Source organism: Passer domesticus, chromosome 9 (assembly GCF_036417665.1).
Source record: "Passer domesticus isolate bPasDom1 chromosome 9, bPasDom1.hap1, whole genome shotgun sequence".
NCBI classification, from domain to species: Eukaryota; Metazoa; Chordata; class Aves; order Passeriformes; family Passeridae; genus Passer; species Passer domesticus.
This window is the reverse complement of record NC_087482.1, coordinates 26,421,808-26,441,161: the sequence shown is the minus strand read 5'-3', so window position 1 is coordinate 26,441,161 and position 19,354 is coordinate 26,421,808. Positions and strand designations below refer to the sequence as shown.

The 19,354-nt window shown below is 51.6% G+C and overlaps 2 long non-coding RNA genes across 2 annotated transcripts; both read right to left on the bottom strand.

Moving 5' to 3' along the window:
• Positions 1–111: 111 nt before the first annotated feature.
• On the bottom strand, positions 112–1,575 carry LOC135307297 (uncharacterized). The gene is made up of 3 exons (XR_010368003.1): positions 980–1,575; positions 813–869; positions 112–611 (listed from the first exon to the last, which is right to left on the bottom strand). It is a non-coding gene; the product is annotated as an uncharacterized LOC135307297 (long non-coding RNA).
• Positions 1,576–7,576: 6,001 nt separating this feature from the next.
• LOC135307296 (uncharacterized) lies at positions 7,577–9,353 on the bottom strand. Its single transcript, XR_010368002.1, has 5 exons — positions 9,244–9,353; positions 9,085–9,156; positions 8,902–8,997; positions 8,356–8,448; positions 7,577–7,682 (listed from the first exon to the last, which is right to left on the bottom strand). It is a non-coding gene; the product is annotated as an uncharacterized LOC135307296 (long non-coding RNA).
• Between the last annotated feature and the right edge of the window lie 10,001 nt (positions 9,354–19,354).

The following is a 19,354-nucleotide window of genomic DNA, read 5'->3' as shown; positions in this document are numbered from 1 at the left end:
TCCAGGCTGTGCCCGCACTGCCAGACAGCAGAGAGGGCAGCTGAAGCCTCAGCAGGGCTCAGGCCCAGAGGCACAGCAATTACCTCCTGTGCCTGTGCCTGGCATGGCCTCCCTTCCTGCAGCAGAGGCTGGCACAGAACCACTGCTTCCTCTGGGACATGCTTCCTTCTCCACAGGCTGTCCTTTCATTTCTGGAGAATGGAAAAGAGACAGCTGGATCAGATGGAAACATTCCTCACTGGGAATTGGCCATGGATCCCATCTCACTGTACCGGGCACGGTGTGTGCAGATGTGCAGCCAAAGCCCCCGGCTGCTGAGTCCCAGGGGAAGCATGAGGGAAATGCACCCACCTTGTCCTCCCTGCAACATTTGCTTCAGCACTTGCCTCTTCTGTTTGGATGGTTTCAGGGATATCTTTTCTGTTGTGTCTTGGATCTTCCCTGTCAGAGGAACTAGAGAAAAATACTTCCATTTCCCAGTAAGGGATCCCACAAGAGCAGGGCTCAGCCTGTGGGGTCAGCAGGGACACACTACTCACCCCTGCGACGGGAGCTGGGCTTTTGTGCAGCATCCAAGGTAGGAGTTGGTGAAGTCCTCCCCACAGACACACCTGAAACTCAACAGCCACAGAAGCTTCTGCCATCTCTGCTGATCTGCACGGGCACCACTGAGCCGCAGGAGCGGTGAGGGAATCGCGCAGATCGAGGGCACACACGTGCCTGGTTCTGTGCTGGCACCTGCAGCGCTGCCCCCCTGGCCCAGCTTTGGGCTCTGAGCTGGCAGCTCTCCCAGGGGAAAGGCCTTGACCTACCCTCAGCATCTTCCAGAGGCTCAGTCCTGGATGTGGGGCCTTCACCAGCAGGTTCATCTGCAAAAAAGGCAGGACAGAAGATGATATAAATCGGGCAGGAGATCTTTCTCCTTTTAATGCCTTTATTAAAGGATCAGCTCTGGGTGGGGGCCCGAGGGGTCGCGCACACTGCCACTGCTCCCTGTGGAGATGCAGAGGAGGAGGTGACGCAGTTTTGCTGCACAGCAGAACTGGGGCTTCCGTCCTCACGAGCGTGCCCAGGAAGTCGACTGTCTGGCTCGGAGTCTAGGGTCCTCACTTCAACTTTGTTCTGTTGAGGTTACAGCGATTTTTAAAACCTCACTAATTGAATAGCAGTACTTTTTGCCAGCAGAACCATTCACTTAGTTTCTTGAATTTTAGTTTAGTTTGTCGGTTTCAAGGTCTTTAGTTAGATTCCCTTGACTTCCTCTTGATTTGCATATTTCCCAGGGAGGTTTCCTCGGCGCCATTTTAGGGAGCAGTGGAGGCAGCACTTGACGGAGGTAACAAGGGTGGGTGTGAACTGCGGGGATTAACAGTGAAGGTAACTAACAGGTTCAACTTTGTAACAACAACTTTGCAACAACAACTTTGCTTATTACAGCTTCAAATCAACAGTAACATTAGAGGTTTTACATTTTAACAACAACATAATTAACATACTTAACTTATTGAAACTTCATGTTTAACAGTAACACTTTCAATGGCTTTAGCTTATAGAATTGTCCATCACAGAAGAGCTCCTGTGGCACTGCAGGAGATCCTCAGGCTGCCCACAAGGCTCAGCCCCAGGGCACAGCCCTGGACCCGGCCCCTTCCCTCTCTGCTCTTCTCTGTGGCTGCACAGAGCACACAGAAGGACACACTGGCATTGCACACGGGAGGAAGATAGACAGCTAAATGCTCCTTCCTCACAATGACAGCGATCCTGTGGGACCCCTCAGGGCTCCAGAAGGGAGCAGGGCAAGTTTTCCAGATTCTTTCAAACTTAAGATTATGTTAAGGGAAATGGTTTATAAGTGAGCTTTTGTTGCATTGATCCTGATAATTCACTCAGGAAATGCAGAATAAAAACTTGCCTCCAGCATCCTCCAGGAAATTGAAAGCATCCTTCATCAGGATTTCCTGAAAACCCATGTCACGATTCCAGTCTAGAAGGGAGCAGAGATCAGAACCATTTCCATGGTGTGCTGGAATCCCCTTCTGCCACAGGGAACTGGGCACTGCAGGGGTGTTGGGTGAGGCTGTGGGAGCCAGATGTGAATGGACATGGCCAAAGCTGCACAGGGGCCTGGGGAGCTCTGGGCTGGCTCCTGGTCACTCTCCAACCTCTTTGCAGGCCCTTTGCAACATCTCTGGAGGGGTGGCTGGAGTAGTCCAGGGCCCGTGGGGTCTCTCTCCCTCCCACAGAGGAAACCCTCCCTAAAAAAATGTTCTGCCTCTGGTAAATCCCCATAGTGAGGCAGTTCCCGACTCCTGCCGTAGTGCCAGAGTTCTAAGAGCTAGCCCAGGTTCCAGCACTCGCTTCACTAATGTACCGAATGGCCCTTCTTCAGTGCCTGCACTGGTGCTCTGCCAGCTCACACAGCAGAGTGTGATTCACATACTGCAGCCCAGAGTCAGGTTGTTGCAACATTGAAATGGGTGTGGTTGGCAGGATGGCTGGGCATAAATCACTACATAACTAAAGCAAATGCGTGCACGGTCCCAGGCTGGACTTGAATAGGCACAGGAATTGTGGAAAGATGAGGACAAGATAGCAGAGAACAATGGAAAAACCAGCTGAAAAGAAAAGGAGGACACGCTAAAGGAGTTATTTGTGCACATTTGGGCATTTATTTTTCTTGGGTGCAAAGCAAAATCAAAAGCTCCTAAATGCCCAAACGATGAGAACTGTGTGTGGTAAATAGGTATGATTCATGCTGACAAAATTGAAACAGTAATCAATATTGATAAAGTAATTCATATTTGGAAATAATAAAACAGTTAAAGTTGTAATGCCAAGCAAGAAAGGGAACGGAGGGTTTCCCCGCTCTCCCCATGTTTCTCCTGCAGATGTTCAGAAAAGAAAGAAGCAAGAGATAACTATGACTGAATTTAGCTGGAAGAGAGGAGAATTTGGTTTGACACCAGGGAAATGTTGATTATATGAGATCCACTGCTTTAATGTTAGAACACACTATTGGTTTATACAGCACCAGCTTGGTGCACATGTGTAATCCAAAAGGTGAACTACAGGACATGGAGGAAGAGGAGAGGCCTTCCTCAAGGAAGATCCCCAAAGAGTGGTACAACTTACTTAGAGAATGGTGGAGCATGCGTGGTAAAGGTGATGATGAGGGCGGTGATACAAGTGTGACAAATCGAAAATGGGAGGAGATGGTAATGACATACAGCATAAAAAGGGGAATTTTGTCTTGACAAGCTATTCCGTGAGGTGACGGGGGTCCAAAAGCCCTGCACTCCGTACCCCATGCATACCCCGCATGGTTATTTTTGCTTATACGCTATTATCAGGACCAAATTATTCGTTACTTATAGCAAATTATATTGTCAATATTTTGAGTGTATTTAATTGTGCATATATTAAGCTACATAAATAAAATTGCTGATACATTTAATTTTTTTCATTGGATAATTGGGCAAATATAACATGTGGAATGTCCGCCACAGCAGAGTGTCAGACCTCTGGATCTTTTTAAACAATTTTATCAAGGTGGAACTGTGGCAGCTTCAGCTGGTGCCTCTGGGGGACCTTGAACAAAGAACCCCTGAGCTTTTCTACCCTCCCAGGTGAAGTGTGATAGTCTGGGGTCTTCCTGCTGTGTCCGAGTGCTGGGCCACTGACTGGCACCACAGGTCCCCAGACCCTCTGCTGAGACATCCCTCTCCTACAGTCAAGTTTAGTCTGTCACATTTGGCTTTTCTCTGCCGGTGCAGCGTGACCCAGCGGGGCAGCTGGCCCTGGGCCGCGGCAGCCCCGAGCCGCACAGGCCCGGGAGGGACTGCCGGAGGTCCCCGTCCCGTGTGCCTCAGCAGACACTCCAGCCCCACTGCGTGCAGCAGGAGGGACACAAAGCACCTGCACTTTCTACAAGTGAAATGAGACCCCAGAACCCCGACATGTGCCTCAGGAGAGATCCCAGCACCCTGCACACCTTGGGAGAGATCCCAAACCCTCTGCATGCCTCACACAGGATTCCAAATCCCTTGCATGACTTGAAGTGGACCCCAGTGGCCTCCATGCCTCAGAGGAAACCTAAAATATCCCTGGGTGTGCCATGAGGGACCCCACCCCCTCGTGCACCTTAGGGGGACTCCAAAGCCCCCACGTGCCCTACAGGGAAGTCCAGGCCAGCTACGCCGAGTGTTTCGACCTGGAAATAAAGTCTGGTTGCACCTGGGTTGTTGTGTCTCTGGGGCTGCTCACCAGCCCTGTCGGACCCTGAGGCCACACAGCCCTTCCCTTCCCTTCCCTTCCCTTCCCTTCCCTTCCCTTCCCTTCCCTTCCCTTCCCTTCCCTTCCCTTCCCTTCCCTTCCCTTCCCTTCCCTTCCCTTCCCTTCCCTTCCCTTCCCTTCCCTTCCCTTCCCTTCCCTTCCCTTCCCTTCCCTTCCCTTCCCTTCCCTTCCCTTCCCTTCCCTTCCCTTCCCTTCCCTTCCCTTCCCTCTGGCCCTGGCTGAGAGCAGCAGACCCTGTGCAGCACCCTGCATTGGTGATGGCCCATCAATTAGGTCCTATCCAGTGTGTGTTAATTAGGGAGGAGCTTTGTTTTGCCTGCTGACGTTGCTGGTGAGGCTGTGTCCCTGGAGATACTCTTGATGGCTTCCCTCTTTTCCTGGGCATGGCACTGGAGGAGGTCTGGGCCCAGATGATCCCATGGAAGGAAATGTCCCTCAGCCCAGGGACGCTCAGCATGGGCTGCCCCATCCCCTCGGGGCCCCACTGCTGGTCGCAGCAGCCCCTGCCTGGCTCCTGCCTGCCCACACCATGCCCATCCCCAGCTGGCCCTGGGCACGGAGCTCAGCCAGTGCTGGTGCCAGGTGGCCTTTGCTGCTACTGCCATCAGAGACTGGGGTGACAGCTCCATCTCTTTATTGCAAGGGAAGAGGTGATTTTAGAAGCTCTCAGACAGTGCTAACTTGAGCACTTCTAAATCCTGTTCTAAGGCTTTCACCTTCAGCCCTGCATGGAGTGCTGGGCCTGTCGCCTCAAAGCACCACAGGGGTTGGAGGGGCAAATGAAAACTCATCAGACTCAGAGCTGCTGCTATTGCTCGTCTGGCTGTAGAGGTCTCGTGACCAGCCACCAGCTTTCAGTTTTTCTTCAAGGTGGTGCCTGTGAAGAGAGGAGGTGTCTGAGGCCCCAGCTGCCAGTGGCACACAGGGAGCCTCCTGCGCAGCAGGGCCCAGAGCTGGCAAGGCTCCCCAGCACGGCTGGAGCTGCTGGCACAGCTGGGCCCAGCTGGACAGCTGCCCCTCAAGGCCGCGGGCAGCAGGGCACGGCTCTGGGCAGGGTCCCTGGCCAGGAGCGGGCCCCAGAGCGCCTCTGCCTTTCAAGGGCAATCTCGGCCCTGCTCTTTCTCCTCCCCACCTCCCTCTGCCTCTGCCCCGTGCCCCTGGGGCTGCTCTTGGCCAGGCAGCCTCAGCGGGAGCCAGCTCTGGCTGCTGCCCCAGCGGGGCCCCCAGGACAAGGCCCAGCAATTGAGAGGCCAATGGAAGCACTGGGCAGCAGCAGAACCCTCAGCAGAGTTATTTGGGCAATCACGGACTGGCCACAACCCCACTGCAGCCTCAATGGGAATGTTCCCTGTCTGCATTAGACTTTCAAAAGAAGCTGTTTGAGGGGGAGAGCAACAAAACACTCACCGTCTTCTCTTCCAGCAATACCAGACTCCAATGCAGCACAAGATGAAGACAAGCTCCCCACCAGCCACAATGGCCATTAACTCCAACAAACAGCGAGTTCCCTGACACAAACCACTTCCGAGGCCCTTCTGGGCATCAGGAACACATGTTGTGGTGCCGGCTGCATCTGTGGGAGCAATGGGGAGCATGAGCCCGTGCTGTGCTGCACTGCTGTGCTGGCAGCACGGTGGATACGGGCAGGACGTTCTCTGTTTCCCCAAGAGCTGGGGCCTGCAGGCACCTTGCCGGCCCTTGGCACAGGCTGTGCCAGCCAACAAAGCCCAGCAGGCCAGGAGGAGAGCCCGGGGGCAGCGCAGCTGCTTGGGCAGTGGCTGCTGCCAGGGACACGGGCCAAAGCCATCCCTGAGCAGCCACTGCCAGCCCTGGCCCTCCCTGCCCCATGACAGCTCCCCCAGCCCCAGGGGACAGGCTCAGGCCCTGTCAGGACCCAGCGCAGCCCCTGCCCAGTCGGGAGCCAGGGCTGCCTCTGGCCCTGGGCTGGCGGCAGGGCTCCCGCTCGGGGCTGCTCCTGTGCCTTGGGCCTCTGGGCACTCAGGGCCAGCTCCGCAGCAGCTGCAGCGGGAGGGACGTTGCTGCACCAGTCCCCTTTCCCGGGGCTCTGAACCAGCTCCAGAGGCCTGGAAGCCGAGGCGCCTCCAGCTTTGGCTGCTGCCGGGCCGGGCAAGGGCAGGCCCTGGGGGAAGAGCTGCTGCCACACAGCCCCGGCCAGGGCTGAGCCCGGCACAGCAATTACCTGCTGTGCCTGTGCCCGTGTCTGGCTTTGCCTTCTTTCTGGCACCAGGGGCTGCCAATGAGCCACTGCTTCTCCCTTGGTGTTCCTCCATCTGCCCTGCCTTTTGGTCCATCACTTGAGAAACATAAAACAACAGCTGGATCAGATGGAACAATTCATCATTTCTTTGGTGCCATCTTCAGGGCAGCCTGATAATCAAAAATGGGGATAAGATTCACAAAATATCTGGGCTTTTGGGGCTGGGCCAGGGCCCTCCCTCCTCCAAACAACTGGTAGTGCTGAGCAGAAATTGTGAGGGGCAAGCGTAGGATGAGTCACACACGTGCATTGTTTTGTGCTGTCACCTGCAGCTCTGTCTCCCTGGCCAAGTTTTGGGCTCATGAGCTGGCAGCTCTCCTAGGGAGGAAAGCCTTGACTTACCTTCACCATCTCCCAGAGGCTCAGTCCTGGACATGGGTTGGGAAGCCAGATCATTTTCACCAACCGAGTTAGCTGCAAAGAAAGCCAGGAGGCAACAGCTCCTGTGACCCTGCTGAAGATTCTCCTTCAGGCCTGAGTGGAAGTGAGGGCACCTGGGTGATTGGTGCCCTCCAAGGCACTCCCTCAGCTCTGCCTTCCACTCTGGAGCAGGGACAGGGGGACCTCGTGCCTGCAGTGGCCCACACTGGCATGGAAGGAGCCCCTTGCAGGGCAGTCGGGCCAGAAAGGACTCCCTGGAGCTGCCAGCAGCTCTAAAGCCAGCCCCGGGTAGGGCCAGGGCTTGGCAGTGGCAGCAGGAGCAGCTCAGGCTCCCTGGGGCTGGCAAAGGAGCTGCCAAAGGCTCAGCCCTGGGGCACAAGCCCTGGGCCTGGCCCCTTCCCTCTCTGCTCTTCTCCCTGGCTGCACAGAGCACACGGAAGGACGCACTGGCATTGCACACAGGAGGAAGATTGAAAGCTAAATGCTCCTTCCTCCCACTGACAGTGATCCTGTGGGATCCCTCAGAGCTCCAGAAGGGAGCAGGGGAAGATTTCCAGATTACTTTAACCCTGAGATTATGTGAAAGGGAAATGTAGCATGAGCAAGCTCTTGCACATGGACATTGATTATTCTGTCAGGAAAGTCACACTGAACTTGCCTCCAGCATCCTCCAAGGACTTAAAATGGTTATGCACCAGGACTTCCAAATAATCCATATCAGGATCCCAATCTAGAAGGGAGCAGAGATCAGAACGATATCAGTGGCATTCTGGGATCCCCTTCTGCTGCAGAGAACTGGGCACTGCAAGGGGGTCGGGTAAGGCCGTGGGAGCCAGATGTGAATGGACATGGCCAAAGCTGCACAGGGGCCTGGGGAGCTCTGGGCTGGCTCCTGGTCACTCTCCACACTCTTTCCCTGCACTCAGCAACATCCCTGGGAGGGGCAGCTGGAGCAGCACAGGGCCCTGGGACTCTCCCTCACACACAGAAGAAATCCTCTCTAAAGCCCTGGGGCAAACTGCAGCAGGCAGTACCACAGCTATCCCTCCATCCCTCCCTCCCTCTGTCCCTCCTGCCCTCCTTCTGTGGGGACACCACCCAGATCCCAAGGGCAAACAGCGAGGCCCTCTCAGGACACACTGGAGCCTTGCTCTCCCCCTCTGTCCTTTCCCCACCATGGGCACCCCGTGCAGTCGCTGCCAGGTTTCAGGACATGTCTCCCATGGAGGGACCCCAGCAGGACTGCTCAGTACCCGAGTGCCCTGAGCCTGCTCGGGATAATTCCCCTGGGCTGTGCCGCTCTAGTCCAGGCTGTGCCCGCACTGCCAAGCAGCAGAGAGGGCAGCTGAAGCCTCAGCAGGGCTCAGGCCCAGAGGCACAGCAATTATCTCCTGTGCCTGTACCTGGCATGGCCTCCCTTTCTGCAGCCGAGGCTGGCACGGAACCACTGCTTCCTCCATGAGATGCTTCCTTTTGCACAGGCTGTCCTTTCATTTCTGGGGAAAGGAAGAGGGACAGCTGGATCAGATGGAGGTGCTCCCCATTGGATAGGTGTCATCTTCAGGTGGGAATGCTTGTCGAAGTCATGGATAGGCTTCAGGAAATCAGATGGGCTTTGGGGTCTCTCCCTAAAACCCTTCCTCCTCCAAACAGTTGTGCCTCCTGATCTGCCTGGACACCGGGAAATTGCAGGGAATCTCAGGGTGAGCATGTCCGGTTGTGCAATTGGGGCTGCCTGTGAGCTGATGCCAAATGCCTTCCTACAGAGGCTGGGCAGAAGCTGCAGCCAGGCCAGGCTGGGAAGCAGCCCTGCAGGGCGTGAAAGCAGCAGCGGGGCAGCGAGGCTGCCATGGATCCCTTCCCGCTGTGCCAGGCACGGAGTGTCCAGATGTGCAGTCAAAGACCCCGGCTGCTGTGTGCCAGGGGAAGCATGAGGGAAATGCACCCACCACGTCTCTCCAGATCATTCAGCATCTGGTCCACAAGTTCAGAAGGCGTCAGGGATTCATTTTCTCCTTTAGCGTGGGTCTGTCCTGTTGGAGGACCTTAAGAGAAAGTAGTTCGATTTCCCAGGAATGGATCCCACAAAAGCAGGGCTCAGCCTGTGGGGTCAGCAGGGTCACACTACTCACCCCTGCCATGGTAGTCGGGCTTGCGTGCTTCATCCAGCCCAGGAGCTGGAAAATTCCCCTCGGCAGACACATCTGTAACACAACAACCACAGAAGCTTCTGTCACCTGGTTCTTGCCAGGTTGTCTATCACTATTCTATGGTAAATATAGATATCTTACCTGGATCCAATCTATCTTCCAGCCAAGGTGCCAGAAAAACATTTCTAGCATCCCAATCTACAAGGGAGCACAGATCAGAATCATTTCCGTGGTATCAACTGACAGAATGAGAGGACACAGTCCTAAGCTTGCCAAGAGAAATATACACTGGATATTAGGAAAAAGATTTTTACAGAAAGCGTGGTGAAGTACTGGAACAGTTTGCCTGGGGAGGTGGTGGAGTTATCATTCCTGGATGTGTTTTAAAAAAGACTGGAAGTGGCACTCCATGCCATAGTGTAGTTGAGGTGTTAGGGATGGGTTGGACTTGATGATCTTGATGGTCTCTTCCAACCCAGTGATTCCGTGATTCTGTAATTCATAGTGTGCTGGGATCCCCTTCTGTCTTAGGGAACTGGGCACTGCAGGGGGCTGGGTAAGGCCGTGGGAGCCAGATGTGAATGGACATGGCCAAAGCTGCACAGGGGCCTGGGGAGCTCTGGGCTGGCTCCTGGTCACTCTCCACACTCTTTCCCTGCCCTGTGCAACATTCCAGGAGAGGAATATGGGGTTGCCCAGGGCCTATTGGGATTCTCTCCCTCCCACAGGGAAAACCATCCCCAGCGCTTCCCAGGGAGCAGGGAGCGCTGTCCCGGGAAAGGGCAGCCAGGCTGCCGGCTCACCTGCTCGCCACGCTTGCAGCGGAGCAGCCTGGGCAGCCCTGGCAGGCAGGGCCATGGCCAGGAGCAGCAGGAGTAGGAGGCGCAGAGCAAGGGCCATGGTGCCTTGCCCTCTGCCAGTCCTGCAGCTCTTGCTGCCACCGCTGTCCTGTCACCGCTGTCCCAAGGTCAGCACCGCTGCTGCCACCGCCGCTGCTGCCGCAACAGTTGTGCTCAGGGACTGACTGCTGGCTCCTTGTGCTGCTGTGCAACCACGGGGCTCTGGCACCTCTGTGACCTCAGGGCCTGCTGTGAGCTCAGCCTGCTGTGACCCCAGAGCCCTGCTGTGACCTCAGAGTCCTGCTGTAACCTTCAGGCTGGGGCAGCATTTGTGGGATTTATCTCAAGAGGTACCCTCCCACTGAGGAGAGTATGTCCTGTCAGGTAACTGCATCCAATCTTTCAATCTTTGGTTTTGGTTTGTTTTGTTTTGTTTCTTTTTTTTTTTTTTTAAAAAGAACTGAGTTATACGGCATTGGATAAGTGAGACATTTCATTGTTCTACATGCAATAGCATTGTCAAATCCATAATTCAACTCATGTTGGTGATTCCCACTATTTCAGGCAGCACCAGTCCTTCCACCCGACACTGAGTGTGTGCTGTGTGCTCAGTGCTGGGTTTTGGGGCGTGATTGAGACGACAATCAGGCCTTGTCATCCCAAAAAGCAATGTCTGATCAGTGTATGTGGACACAGGCAGCCTGATTCAGCTCTTCATGATTACACCTGTCCCGTTACTAGGTTATTTTTCAGTCATTAATCCATTCACTCTAATTTCCTATCTGTGTACAACACATGATGTATTTAAAAACAGATGAGGAATGACTTACATGGTTTCTGTACCCCTGGCTAAAAGCAGCACCCAAATAATACGGTCTTGATAACTACTCAAGCCTTACAGCAAAGTGTTTTTCTACATTACACTGAATTATCAGAGAAATAAGGTGTTCCTGCATCACTCAAACTATTTTACTTATTATTTCCTTTGTAGAGGAAATTTAATTGAGGGATGGAGGAACCTGTTAGGTTTTTATCAAATCATCTAATTGAAGGCTCACTGGAGAGGTTTAAATTTGAACTTGAAAAAATCTGTACCCAGGAGAAAAGACAGTCATCCCAAATCTTTAAAGAACATGCAGAAAACATAAACTTGCTGTGAATTTTTCTCAATCTCTTTCCATTTTAGAAATCTGCACACTTTCTATCCTATAAGTGCTAACTCCTCTACTAAGTCAAAAATGTATTTATTAGAAATCATAACTGTTCATGAATACCTCACAAAGTTCTTACACATCAAAGTTATTTTTTAAATAGCATTAAGATACAGGAGTTTATTCCAAAGTTATGACTGAAAGGAGGCACATCTGCCTGCCCTTTTCCGAGCAGCACTCCTGGCAAATACCGTGCGATAATTCCTCCTAGTCAATTGTGAGCCAGCGGTGTCGGGGAGAGCCCGGCCGGGGGCGGCACCGCAGAGCCCGGAGCGCTCCGGGCCGCGCTCCTTCGGGGCTCCTGCCCCATCTCGTGAGCTCCAGGAAAAGTGCAGCAGCCGCCCTGCGCTCGGAAAAGCGGGCAAAACACACTCGGCATTGCAGAGCACACGTAGTACTGTGATGGATTGACTTCATAAAGTTTTACCTCCGCAAGATTAAAACCTGCATTTTAGCTGTCAAGGCATCGTGATTTAGTTTGAACAACGTTCAAAGCATCTGCCTTACCCAGCCAGTAGCTGGGTCATTGTTCAGTATGTTCCTTGCTCTCATGACCACCACCAAGGCACACGTTCCCTTCCTGAACCTGGGATAAAAATTACTGCTTTTGAAGTAGTACTTTTGAAGCAAGACACCGGACACACATAAACTTCATAATTCCAACTCTATATATTTTAAAAAAAATGTTAAGAACTGACAAATTTCATTATTAAAAAAATTACTCCAAACAAAAAAAAAAATTGACAAAAATACATTGTGAATTCACAGTTTTATTTACTTCAATATTTGACACTGAATATCATTACACATAGATATACATAATAATCTAATTGAAGGCTCACTGGAGAGATTATAAATACTATATTGAGTATTATAGCAATACTTTTATTAGAATCAAGACCTATCCCAAAAATCTTGTGAAAATGGAAAACAAATGCTATGTTTGAAGTTCAATTTTAAACATAGCATTTCTCTCCCTGAGCTTGTATGAGTGCTGATGAGTGTGATATTGCAGACACACTAAGGAGCTGAAGGACCACTTCTCCTCTGAAAGGCTGATGCTCCCTGCAGACACGGTGCATCCCCCAAACGCTACAAAAACCAATCAGGAGTACAACCAGAAAAGGTTATTTGGACCCTGGCGAGGTGGTGGTGTGCCTGCAGTGAGAGGATCACAGGAAATGGCCTTGAGCTGAGACAGAGGAGATTCAGATCAGATATTAGAAAAATGTTTTCATTGTTCAGGTGGTCGGGCACTGGAGGGGCTGGCTGCTCAAGGCAGCGGTGGAGTCACCATCCACGGCAGCGTGGTAAAGCTGCCTGCGTGTGGCGCTGGGTGCTTTAGGGGTCACACACTCAGTGCTGGGTGACATTAAGGGGCTCCTTCACCCCTGATGATTCCACGATTCTGTGCGATGGGCCGCGGGGAGGCCAAGGCCCCCGAGCCCGGTAATGCTGCTAATGCCCACCCAACGCCCGAGAGGCAGACGCGGGGAGGGCAGGGCCAGGCCGGGCCGCAGGGCTCACCCCCGGCAGGGCCAGGGCAGAACCGGGCCGGGCCGTCCTACGCCCGGCAGGGCAGGGCCGAGGTGGAGGCGGGGAAAGGCGGGCGCGGCCCGCGGCTGCCGGGAGCGCCATTACGGGGCCGCTCTGTAACGCGCCCGAAATAAATGGCGGAGGGGGCGGAGCCCTATTCATAGCTGACCAATGAAGAGCTACATTCCCGGGAGGAGGCGGGACTTTACGGCCCCGCGGCCAATAGGCGCGGGAGGCGGCGCGTGATTGACGGGCGGGCGGTGGCTGCGGCGGGCGGGGCGCGGCGCCCTTCCCGTGGTGCCGCGGGAGCGGCGGCCGCAGCGGCCGCGACTTCATCCGGGTCCCGCAAGTACCGGGACGGCGCGGCCGGGCGGCAGCCGCGGGGCCGGGGGCGCGCGGGGGCGGCCGCGGGGCCGGGGAGCGCCGGGGGAAGGGTGGGGGCGGAGGGGCTGAGCCGAAGGGTCCGTGCGGGCGGGCGCGGGGCCTTGGCCCGGCCTCCCCGCCGCCTCTGCCGCGGGCCCGGTTCATTGTCCTTATTCCCCTCACCGATGCCTTTTCCCCTCGTTCTCTCCCGCTCTCCTCCAGGCTCACTGGAAGCTCCGGAAGTGCCGCCCCCGGGAGCCGCCGGCGCCAGGTACGTCACTGCCGGGGCCGGGGGGACCTTGGCCGGGGGAGCCCCCCTGGTACCGGGGCCGGGGGGGCTCGGCCCTGCCAGGGCACCGGGAGGGCGGCACTGGGGGCTGAGCTGGGGCCGAGAGGTGGAGAAAATCCCTTCGGAAGTAGGTGGAAGTGCCGTGGCGGCACGGCCCCTGCTGGGGGGCACGGGGGCTGTCGTTTGGAGCGAGCAGCGTTGCCGGGCGTGGGGCTGCGCCTTCCCGGGCCATCGCCCCCGGGGCTCCCGCCGCCTCCTCAGCAGCGGCCTGGCCTGGAAGTGGGTCCGGAGCTGCGGCGCTGGGGCCAGCGCGGCCCTGCCCGGCAGCGTGTGGGGTGGCACGGGCATATCGCAGCCAAGGCCGGCCACGGCGTGCTCGGGGCTGGCTGCGCACCTGAGCAGCAGCACCCCGATGGAGCACAGGGGCCCGGTGTAACACGTACTCGCACTTGGTGTCCGCAGCTGTGGCTGGTCTCTGGGCTTTGCCCCGGGCCAGCTCAGGGCGCAGCGCATGTGGGTTCTCTTGCAGGGCTGGTGGTGGCACAGAGCAGGATCCGGCCCTGGCACGCTGTAGCTGCTGCTGGTGACTTCATTCTGGCACGGCTCAGTCAGTTTTAGAGGGGGATTTACCACATCTAATAGTGGTTTTATGATTTTATGTTACAACTTTCCATGAGAGTGGCAGAACACTGAAAGAGACTGCACAGGGAGGGTGTGGAGACATCTCCAGACTCCTCTCTGGAGACATTCCAAACCCACTTGGATGTATCCCTGTGTCGCCTGCTCTGAGTGACCCTGCCTTGGCAGGGGGTTGGACTGGATGATTTCCAGAGGTCCCTTCCAACCGTAACAATTCTGTGATTTATTTGAGGAGTAAAAGCTCAACCTGATGGTCAAGGCTGGGATAATCCGTGTTTAGTAATGTGCCTTTCCCATCTTGTTGGTGCTGCTCTCTGTACTGCTTTGCACAGGCAGTTTTGTGACTGAGGTGCCTAACTGGTAGGGAAAATGTGCTCCTGTTCAAATTGTACACAGGAACATGCTCGGTTACAGCAGTGGGCAAATTCAATCCATCACAGAATTTTTGAGAAAATCCATCTGTCCCTTCAAAAGCAATAACTTAAATAATATTTAGGAAACGGGGCATTTTCAAACATCCCCAGCTGCCAGGGGCCTCACCAAACAGTTTGTGGTGGCTTCTGTTGTCAAGTTTGATAGTTCTGTTCACAGAAACACTCAGATGTTTAATAGTCTGAACTTCCAAGAAGTTTTTTGCAGTGGTGGTTGAAACTTGCTGCAGCCCACGTGCAGTAATGGGCTAGTGAAAGGTTTTTTTCCCTATGATAGTGAAGAGGGTCCTAGTAAATAGCTGTATTGTGATATTTTTAATGGAAATTTGCTGGCTCTGATTTTTGTTCACGGGGTTTTTCCCAAGTTGTACTCTGTGTATCTTATGTGCAACCTCAAATCACATAGGTCATGCTAGGAAGTGATTTTGCATACTAATACTGCAGATTTAGTACTTCCTTAGTCTAAAGGAAGTTTAGATAAAACACGACTTCACTTGCTTTGTTTTCCTACTGCAATGAGCTGTATCCCTACTTCACTTTCCTTTTGATAAATGTTTTGTCTGTTTTCTTCTGGTTTTAGTGGTGGAAAACATCAGTTCATTTGCAAATAGTGAAAGGCTCCCAGGACTCAGAAAGGGTAATAGATGTTTGCCAATTAATAACATAACAGCAATCTTTTGTGCACTAACTTTCTTGCTGAATTTGTGTAATTGTTATAATTTGTAAACTTTTTGCAGAAAAAGCCTCCTTGCTCCTAGCACGTTCTAGGAGATGTAAATCTAGTGAATAAATACACAATTGTGCATTTCATATATATATGTGTATATATGTACACACACATTTATGTTTGAAGCAGGGCCAGATAACCAAACTGATGCTTTCCTTTGAGAAGGGCACTGAGGCCTTCGTAATGTTTGAGGCTGAAGTGTACATATATTTATTTATTTATTTATTTGTAAAGATCTCCCTCTCTGTGTTCTGAGAGAGGAGTACTCAAAGAGGAGTAGAGAATGTGACCATTTTGGTGTAGTCATTCTCAGGCCTTCCTGAGGTTTCCATCAGCACTGTGCAGTGCTGTGGCACATGCATCACTTGGATGCAGAGTTTAGTACTGTTGCTATAAAATCAAGTGTGTGTAGGGAGAGAGGCCAGGATTTGTGTTCTGTGTTCATAGCAGAAATCATTAATCGTGCTCACAGACTTTTCCACAGGAGATGGGCTGCACTCTGTGCTTGAATGGGCAGTGGTGATGTCCCATTTCTCTCAGGCCACGGCTTCTGGATATTCATATAGATAGAAAAATAAATTGAAACCAATTGAAACCAAACACACTAATCAAAAATGTAGCACAACAGTAATATCTTGTGATAATTACTTAAAGCCAGAATGCGCTGTGTTAATTAAATGCTAGTGGGGTAGAGATTTTGGGAAAAAATCTTGTATTTCCAGTTGAGGCAATAGATAAAGGCATTATCAGTAGCAGTCAGTGCTATTAATGTTGTATAAAAAATTCCAAAAATTACCGTTGTGGATATGTATTCCTGTCTGGTGGTGTGGACTGTGGTGCTGCCCAAGAGCATACCTGTGCATTTGTTTGTGCTGGAACTGCTTGTTCTCCTTTTCTCCTCAGTATAATTTCCCAGTTCAGAGCAGCTTCTAGTGTGATTTACTCTTGCTCCAGCGTATTGCTGCCCAGTGGGCTGGCAGGTCCAAAAGGAGGTGTTAAATGTTTCAATTTTGGATCTGCGTAGGGGAAGAAGAGGTGCCTGGGCTTGTGCTGGGAGATGTTACCTTCAAATTAACACGTTATTAAGACAAAGGAAGGTACAATCCAAAACTGAATATGGAAGAGGGAACATTTTTATTTTATGCTGAAACTTTTGTGTCAGTCACTATCTGATTTTCCTGAGCTTGTTTTGGGTAGAGGGGGGCTGAGATGTGCCTGTTGCATGTGATGACAGGCAGTGCAGGGGTGGGTGAGTGGAGTGAGGGGAAGCAGTATCAGGAATAATTAAGTTTATGTTAATTGTGCTGCTCCCTTTCTTCCTGTTGTGCACTCCAGTCACACAAAAACCCCATGGAACGAGCACATTTGAGGCAGGAGCCTGCGTCAGTCACTTGGGATGCTCAGCACAGCTGGAGAGGGCAGTACATGTTCACTCAGCAAGCTCCTGGGATTCAGGAAGTGTGGCTTCAGTGCAGGGGGTGCTGCTGGAATCCAGGGGTACAGCTGAAGAATTGTGTTGGAGCTGTTGTGTAAATCCCGGAGCTCCATCGTATGGTGGGAGCTGTGCAGCCAGAGCCGCACACAGCCTTGGGAGCTGTGGCTGCTGAGATCATCCAGCTCCTCAGTTGGAGTCAGTTTGTCCCCTTGCACTGCTCTGGGGATTTTAAACACACGCTGGAAGGAAAAGGAGCCCTTGGGAACCTGGCTTTTTTAACAGGGAAAGCAGATGACTCAGGGATTGTTTAAAGCTTGTATTCCACAGTGTGTTGTGCTGAAAGAGTGAAAGTGCAGGTGCATGACCCTGAGCTCCTGTGCTGCACTTGCTGTGACATCAGCAGCACGGTGACATCAGCAGCAGGGAGCTTCTGCAGCTCTGGATTCACTGGGGATGAGAACACACCAGCTCAGTAGAGGCTGTGCCAGCAGGATAATTTGTCAGGCTTCCCTGCTGCTGTGGGTGCCAGAACCCCCTGATGCATGGTATGAGAGAAGCAGCCCACAGCATGACCCCAAGGGGACCTGGCAGGTCTCACCTGTCCAAGAACATGGCAGCTTAGGTGATGCATCTTGGAAAGACTGTTAGAAATAATCCACAAGTTAAAAATGCCCCAAAATGCAGTATTAATGTAAAGCAGAATACTAAAAATAAAAGTTGTTTGATACATGTCAGGTTGGTTAGGTTTGCAGCTAAGCTTTGTCTAAAGGTGGAGAAATGAAACAGATTGATTTCTAGGTTTATTGCAATCCTTGTGTCTTTCAGCCTTAATTTCAAAAAGAAATGCAGAAGCATTTCCTTAAATTTTGTAAAATTTAAACAGTTGTGTAACACCCATTCAGGTTTTCAATGTGTTGCGAACATTTTCAGTACATCACAGAAAGCTTCAGACACTGAATCAGCTTCAGACACTGAATGTTGGACTTCATTTACTTCCTGGGGTCGCTATCCAACTGAAGGTGCAAAGTTGGTGCTGTGCAGCTCAGCTCCAGGCCAGGCTGCATTTCCCCTGAAGAATGGGATTTCACAGGGATTCTGCTCAGCTGCTGAAGTCTGGGATGCAGGAGCAGGGAGCTGAAAGGAATGTCAGCTCTGCCAGAACTGATTTAAAAGGATGCAATGGGGGCCAGCGCTCTGTAATAATTTGACTCTGGCCCAGAGCTGCTGTTCTGATTTATTCCTGCTTTGGGCATCAGGACCAAGTACTTGTGTCCACACTGAAGTTTATTTTCTGGTAGATGTGTAAGATAGCAAAATCACATAATGGGATTTATACCAATTACAAGTGAGATTTTAAGGTTGATTCACCCAAATTTGTCATCGCTATTTGTATAAAGGATTCTGTAGTAAGGCACTGAGGGGGCTGGAAAGTAATTTGATTTTGTGTCTGTCCAAGGAATAACGTCATCCCTTTGTGTGAGTGCATGGGATCACGCGCTGTGTGCTTGGCAAGGACACCAGCGGGCATGAGGGTGTTCTTGTTCTGTGCAGGCTTTGTTTGGAGAGTGGGCTGAAAACTGCAGGCTGCAACTGGGATCGAGTACTAGTAACATGTATTTAGAGTTTTAAAAACTGCTTATCTCTAAACATTTTCAGCTGTTGTATAAACTACCCGGACAAACAATCGTTTTCCTTTCCAGCCCTGTTCTCAAGCTGTCCTTGCTACAAAGGTAGTTCTGAGTCACACATCTGTCTGGCAAGTGTTTTCATTTCAGTATTCAAAGATGATGTTGAGCTATGTTAATGTGGAAATTGGCTTTAGAGTTACATCAGAGGCAGTTAGAGAAACTCAGACTTCTTTCTGATGGGAAAACATGTCTTTTCAGTGGCCTTTTGGTAAGGCAGTTTAACAACTAAATGTCAGGATAGAGGCCATAATCTTGTTGAGTTTTACTTCTAATAAAACAATTCCTGTGCACAAGGCTTAACATAATTTAAGACTAGCAGGAAAAGTTCCAAGCAGTACTTTGGACAGTGCATGACCTTTTTTTTTAAGCTATTGGTGCAATAGGTGAAAAGGTCACTCTATGTAATAATATTTTTTTTAATCAGGATTACAAATATTAGGGCCTCAATCTGATTGTATAAATCAGTCACACAGCTGTAGTCCTAGATTGCATCATTTTTAAGTTCTAAAGAGGAAGAAATGTATACGTGCCTACAGTGTTGCTGAGAGCCTTTTCTTCTGATTTCAGGTGAGAAGTGACACCTGTGGAACATGACTGGTAATTCAACAGAAGTTTAATGACTGTTGTTGCTATGACTGCTACAGCTTGCTTACTTAAGACCCAGGCATTTGGTAAAATTTTGAAATATGGAAGCCTTATTTTTAACATAACTTCCGTCTGTGACTAGGGGGAGCAAGGGGAAGGCTTTCTCTGTGGTGAGTATTATAAATGCTGTCTGCAGCTAGCCTGACTTGTCTTGACTGAAGCAGCAATCCTGCCCCAGCTCTGAAGATGCCTGCACTGTGGGATGAGGTAGTAGGTTGTATAGTTTTAGGGTCATACCCACCACTGGGAGATAACTATACAATCTACTGTCTTTCCTAAAGCAGCAGATAATCAACAATGGAAACTTTTCAGTTTTAAGCTCAATGTCAGATTTTGCTGAACTTCTGTACTTGTAGTGCTTATGACAGGACAAAATACTTGTGTAATAGATGTGGGAATTGTGTTTAGATTTTTCTAGTTCTTGGAAAAGCAAGGTTTCATTCTGCATT